We start from the raw sequence: 7,217 nt of genomic DNA, 5'->3' as shown, positions 1-7,217 counted from the left end.
GGAGGCAATGCCGGCTGCAGCCTGTGCGCAGACATTTAAATGAGAAGTTCATGGTGGGAGAGGAGGAGTTCCAGCTCCTTGGTGAGCTTTTATCTTTTGCCCAACCCTCTGGAAGGCGGCTTTGGGGAGGGATCTTTTATTTTTTTCTCCTTTTTTCTTTACTTCCTTTAATTTTTGGTGATTTGTTTTCCTAGGGTCACATGGGAGTAGGTGGGAGACTCACGCCTCCCTGGAGAGACCATGGTGGGAACCATCCTGCCCCTAAAAGCCCCAGGCTTTTGGCAGCATAATCCCAGCCTGTATTGGGGGGAGATCCTCTGGCCCCTCCACCCTGCCTGAAAAAAAGACAGACTTCCCCCACAAGGTGCATATTTCTCCCCCCAAATGGCCTTGGGCAGGTGATGCAGAGCCAGTGCCCCAGGCAAGGCTCCAGAGTAAAAGCTGGCCACCAGACCCAGCCCTGCCATGAGGAGGGCAGCACTGTGCTGAGCATCAGTTTGGAAACCCTCGAAGTTACCCTGTTCAAACGGCAGAGACAGCAGTGGAAAAACTCCCGGCTCGCAGCAAGCTCCGCCGGGGTTCTCCAGCCGCAAAACAAGTTACTTCCATTCCCTGAACAATTGAAATGGGCTCCCACCCTCCCCGTCCCAAAGCCTTCCCACAAGGCGAGCACTGAAATAGAAAGAGGATGGCCAGAACAAAATGCCAAAAAATGGTGTCGCAAACCAGGGGTTTCGTCAGCAAAGAACAGCCAGACCCCGGGATGTGCTTCTCTGCCAGTCTGACCGCAGCCCTTACCAGCCTGAAGCCCCCCGTGCTGGTACCAAGAGGTTGCAGCCCATGGGGTGCAGGCACATAGTCCTGCACCTCAGTCCCAGATTCTGGGAGGAGCTGACACTGGAGCCACCACGGGTACCCAGAGACACCCAAATGCTGTCAGTGCCTCTGCCTTGGAGTCAAACAGCCCCTGAAGCCCAGAGGATGGCTGTGCACGAGGCTGTGTCTGGTGACGCGTTGCACCAAGTAGGGCTGTGCAGAGCTCTCCCTTCCCACAAAGCCTCTCGTTGCACATCCCCAAAATTAGGGCTTTGTTTAAGCAGAGCTTAAGTTGAGCTTAATTTCTCTCTGGATGGAGCTGCAAAGACGAGGCACTGCTGGCTCTCCACCCCTCCTCATCCCTGCACTGGGGAAGTTGCCCATTGGCACAATCGCCACCCAAACCTGGGGGTCCCAAATGGCAGCTGCCAGTGGTGACTGCAAGGGATGCAGGAGGTGCAAACATCTTGCCTGACAGGCTCGTCTCCTTGTGGCCTTGGGGACACCCGCCAGCACCAGGGCTGGGAGCAGCCACCTCACCAGGACCCTACGTCACATCTGCTGTCAAGAGCAGGGCCCAGCATCCCGGGGCCATCCAACAGAGAGGTTGGTGTGTTGGAAAGGAGGCTGAGGGGAGCGGAGCGTGGCCGCTGGCAGGACCCTGGCAAGTTGGCACTGGGTAAGGCAGCACGAATGAGAATCAGGGCCACCACATTTTCCAGGGTGGCACACGTGTCAAGTTAAGTTAAGTTAAGTCAAGTCAAGCGAGGCTTTGGCAGCACCGCCATGGGCAGGAAGCTCACATAAGCGGATGGATTTTGGAAAGTCTCCTGTCAAGGGCAGCTCTGGCTCTGCAAGAGTCCTTGCAGCACATGTGACTCCTTCCAGCAAGGGAGGAAAAGTCTGGGGATGCTGGGGAAACCGTTTTTTTCCAAAGGGCATACAGCCACCTTTGATCCCTTCCTTGGCCAAAAAGCTGGTTGGTGGGGACATCTCTAGACCAGAGGACACAGCTGCAGGTGTCCCCTCCAGACACTTTCAGGCAGGAGGTGGACAAACCAAAGCACTTGTTGATGAGCATGGAGGACATGCCAGGTGGTACTCAGCACAACACCATGCGCTCAGGCTGCTTTTCAGCCATTAATGAACAGTCTCCTGGTAAGGACATAGATGGTCCTCAAGGATTTTCTCCATCCTTGGGCTGGGGACCCTAGCATGGCAGAGGATGGTGGAGTGGCTGGAGCAGTGCCTAGCACTTTTCTTCCTCCCCAGGAGGACAAAACTAGGGAACTGAGCTGTGATGTGAAATAAGGACAGGGGCCTGTCACTACTCGCTGCTGTATTGGGCCTGGGACCTGCTCCGTGTCCCGATGACAGTAGGAAGTGGTCTGCAAAATTGTTCCTCAGCACACACGCGCACATTCCTATGTGCACAAGCAAGCGCAAGAGGATAAAATAAAAGAGGCAAACAGTGAAACATGTGCCTGATTCTCATGGGTCGTAAATAAAACCATGTGGCGGCTCTGAACAAAATGAACCTTGGTTTTCCACCAAAAAGATTTGGCCATCGTTGGGTTAGAAAAGGTTGAGAAACCCATCTGCAGACAGCACATTTCAAGCAGAGCTTCCATGCAGAGGACAGTGCAAGGAGGGCACCTAATCAGCACCAGGGACAGGCTGGACCCTGCACACAGGGTAATGTTCCTACTCTTTCAAGACTGTAACTCATTCCTTATTATTTGCAGACACAAACTTATGTTTCAGTCTTTATTCCTGACATCTGCAAGGGTTTTCTCACTTGAAACGCAGCGCACATACAGGCACTGGCCATGGCAAAGCTTTGAGGGATCCTATACATAACGCAGACAAAGGCTGCTCTGCCCATCTCATGGGTGTCCACAACCCAGGCTGTGGCCAGCAGCAGGCAGTGCTGTGTCCAGGGTCAGGGGAGCCAGGTGAGCAAGGGTGGCCATCACGCAGGTGCAGCTACACACACCCATGGGGATGGAGCTGGAGGTGAACAGTGAGCACATGGAGCTGGTCCCACTTGTGTAAGCAGCAGGGTCAAGATCAGCCCTTCAGGGGTCAGTTACAAAGGGAATGGAGGAAAACTGTTCTCAGACCAACACCCCAGATTGCACTTCCCCAGATCGGAGTTCAGGTTGGACCCCAGGAACAATACCTTCCCCAGGATGGCGAGGGATGGGCTCTCTATTCCCAGTAGTTTCTGGGGTTCCTCCTTTGTCACCTCTGCCCTTTGCTCTAAGCTGAAAATCTTCCCCATGTTTCCTTGGAGCTAGTTCAGCCCTCCGAGCCCAACACAAACTGGAGGTTCCACAAGAAATCTCTACACCAGGAAATCTGTTAGCATTGTCCAAGAAGTGTAAATGTCTTTAACCCCATCGCCTTTCAAAAACTTAATTCCCAGAAGTTTTGGAGAGGTTCTGCCAGGAAAAGTTTTGTCAAAGGACTGTAAGGATTGCAAAAGGCACTGTTTTTCAGGAAAGCCACAAAAAAAAGCACAAAGCCGCCCCAACACTGCAAGCCCTACTGCCAGCTTCCTAGGCATGGAGCTGCCTTCAGGAGCAATCCCTTCAGGGCACTGGTAACCCACCAGCATCGATCGCATCCCAGAGCCCTCTGTGCCTGCAGACCCACATGCCTCCCCAGCACTGCCAGTCCCATGGCCCCAGGGAATGACGGAGCAGTTTTGGCCACTGGCAGCAGGCAGGGCTGGCGACCTGCAGCCCGGGTCCCTTCCCAGGCAGCTGGGAGTGAGCTGAGCAGTATTTGGAGGACACATGGCAGCCAAGCTGGCAGGGTTTGAAAGAGTTCCAAAAAGTAGTCACTTAATTTTTGACAGTATGAGCAAGAAGACAGGCTTTAAGACCATGCTTCTGCAGCAGAGCTGATCAGGACAGGGCTAGGCAGCACCCAGAAGCTACATCTCCCCTTTCTTCTCTCTGCACATGACAAACAGCCCTTTATCTCTCTGCCTGTCCTTTGGTGACAATTTTTTCTTTTGTGCCACCTCACCACAGTACACCAGAATGCCTTGCAAGAGGCTGAGCTACCTCCCTGCAGCTGTTGGACGCCAAACTTTCTCTGCAATCACCACTTTCCAGCAAGCTAGCTCCATGTGGAAGGCATCAAACCCAAGCAACCATGAGCACACAAACCACAGAAACGGTGTTCTGGTTATTTGCTGTAGATCTTACATCTGCAAGGAGACAAGAGTAGTGGGGGAGGCTAACAGGTCACTCAGTGGCAGGGCATGAGACCTAGGAGCTCTGTCTGGACATCCTGCTCCACATGCAACATGAAACTCCTGCTTGCCTTTGAACTTGGCTAAGATCTCTCTGCAAAGGGAATAAACAGAGCTCCTAAGGCCAAGAGGAAGGAGGCAACGTTCCCATTTCACACTTACTGCTGGAAAGCCCTTGGGTGCCTGTGCCCACCCCAGCCAGCTGCCAGCTCTGCACTTCTTTAGTGATGTCACGTGCCCAAAGACCCTGGGGTTTGCAGAGCATGCACTTCCAGGCGGAAAGAGGAGAAAGGGAAGGGTTTTGCAAATGTCTAAGCCTTCCCCCACCAGGATCGGCAGTTCACCAAGCTGAATATGTAAACCTGAGGGCTCTGTGTGGGAAACTGTAAGCTTAGGCAAGCAAACCTCATGCCAAGTGTCGCATCTCTCGCAGCAGGCTGCTTGGAATGATGCCTGAGCCCCAGGGCTGGCTTTGGGATGGGGACAGCCACTCCCCATGCAGAAGGAAATCTCCCTTGGCAGCTCTGCAGGAAACCCTCCACCTTTGCCTCATAGCCCTTTGATCTGGGCAGTGACTGCACGCTACAGCTTGCAGCAGGTGGATGGTGGTAAACAGCAGAAAAAGCCACAGCAGGGAAGCCCAGAGACTTGCCCGCACATGCCTGGGCCCATCGAGGATAGAAAAGGGGATGCAAGATGCTGCTTGGACCAGAAACAATCCCGTAGCTCACTGGTTAGGGGCCCTCCTGGCCAGCAACTTCTCTCCTGGATGAAGCCCACGTCGGACTACCTGGGGTAGTAGGAAAAGGTGTGGGCGTCACAAATCCCTCTACTAGCCAGAGCTCCCCCAGCACTCGGGGCTGGGGCCAGGTCCTCTCTCCCGCCAGGCTGCACTGCCCAGAGCATGCGCAGGCTAGAGTACTCTACAGTGGACGAACAGCAGCTTTAGCATGGCTGTGCTCTGCAGCCGTAAGAAAACCTCTTGCCCCATGACAATCACAGGCAAATTCTATTGCTTGCCCATATGACAATGTAGAGCTTTTATTAGGGATGATTCAAGCCCTGGAGGAGCTGGCGGGACTGGGGGACCATCGGGCAGCAGAGCGGGCGGAGTGTGAGGCAGACTCCCCGGGTGCCAAGCCGGGAGCGCAGGCAGCCACATTCACTCTGCCCACCCGCTGGCAGCACAGTGCAGCTCCATCTCCTCCGACATCCGGGGAAGGAAGGGAACAAAGACAGAGAACAATTGCTATTGTTTTCCAAGACTTTCTTCTGGCCAGTTCCTCCAGTGCGGTGCTGCTGCCCAGCCACTCTGGCTGCAGCACTGGTGTCCTGCTGCGCTCAGAGCTGTGCAGACACTGGTGGGCACATGGCCCCCATCCCCAGGCGCCTGTCACCCAACCGTCAGTGCTGTTCCCCACTAATACAGAGAGAGATGGAGCTGGGTTACTGTACACACCACAGCTCTGGTCCCACTCAGCTCTCCCCATGCACACAGCACCATCACGTATCCCTCAGATGCTCGGGCACAGACATCCATCTTTCCATAACCCACCAAGGCACAACACCCATGGCAGGGAAGGGTTGGCTCAAAGTGGTAGGGAAGGAGAATGGAGCAGGCTGTCCCCAAGGAACCTGTCTCATCCTCCCCTTTGTCAGTCCTGTGTGGTCCACACAGCAAGGAGAGCAGCCTTTGCTGGCACTGGGGCTTCCTGCCGTGGGGCATGAGGTAACACAGTGGTACTGTTCATGAGTAGGACGAGGATCCCCTTGATTTCCCGCCGAGCAGGGCTCTGATCCTCTCCCAGACAGATGCAGCAGCACCCAGTGATCATTGCTTTTGAATTCCAGGTTTTCAGAAATCACCATAAGGCTTCTCCTAATTATACTGTGCAAGAGTGGGGAGGGATTAGTGCAAGGAGGGGACAGACAAGGGTGGTAGCAGGGGCAGCTGCAGCAGGAGGAGTCCTGCCACCAGGGCACTCAGCGTGCAGCACACCTTGGGCTGATCGGTCTTCATGGGTCCCACAGAGGGAGCAGAAAGGTGTCTACAGAAGAGGGTGGTATCTAACACATGAGAAGGAATTCAGCCTAACACAAGTCTTGTTTGATGGGGATTGCAACTAACTGACAAAATAAATCAGGTGCTCCCTGGTTACTGATCGGGTGTTAAAAGGATGGATGCTGAAGAGTATCAAATGCTGAAAATGAGGCTGTATAGGGACAGCTTGGGCTGGCTTCAGCAACAATACCAACATTTTCAAGGAAATAAGTTTCATATAAAGCCCTAAGACCTTAACATGGCTCTCAAACATAAGCAATTCCCCCAAGGCCATGCCTAGGCTCCAAGGCAGAAGATCCTGTGTCAAAGCAGGATCTGGCCAAGGACAAAATTCAATTTCTAATTGCCTCCCCAGGCAAAGTAAATTTGAAAACACCTGTTCTCCAGCCTGCCTTCCTAGCAATCCTCCTTCACTGCAAGAACTGGTGAGCAAAGTTGGACTCCAGCTGAGCAAGCCCCTCCCTGAGACACCCTTGCAACAAGCCCACGGATATCAACTAGAAGGATCTCCAACCCAGAGGCTTCTGACATTGCATCAGAGCAAAGTCCCCCAACTTGGTTACTGGCCTACGCTCCACTATTTTCTAGCTCCTGGAAGGATGAATGACAAGGGAAAGCTGTGCAAGACATAAAGCCCTGCAGTTGACTGTCAACTCAGAGATGTGGGCATCTGTCTTGCCCTTCAAACACACTTGTCCACAGAGCGAGATCCCCACAGCACCTAATGGCTGCTGTTGACCAGTCTGATAGGGATCAATACATTGACCAGATCGGCAGAGGAAGACACAGATCCTGGTGAAGCAGCACGCCAGGAGAGCAGCCTGTGCAAGTCCAGCCCAGACAGACTCAGCAAACAAACCACGATTCACCTAATATTGTTATGCCAGCTCCAATTTGGGTTCAATTTGCCAAATCGTTTTGGCGTGGGAAAAACTGTTTTGGAGCAAAATGCCAAACCCAGCTGTGGGCGGAGAACCTCCCTGTGCTGGGACCAGCATCCAAGCACGTGGGTGCCCCCAACCCTCAACATGTTGCATCCTGCATCTCTGATGCTTTGAACCCGCCTCCTACATC

Source organism: Apaloderma vittatum, unplaced genomic scaffold, assembly GCF_000703405.1.
Source record: "Apaloderma vittatum isolate BGI_N311 unplaced genomic scaffold, ASM70340v1 scaffold19462, whole genome shotgun sequence".
Taxonomy (NCBI): domain Eukaryota; kingdom Metazoa; phylum Chordata; class Aves; order Trogoniformes; family Trogonidae; genus Apaloderma; species Apaloderma vittatum.
The sequence above is the reverse complement of the archived record's forward strand: the minus strand, read 5'-3'. Positions refer to the sequence as shown.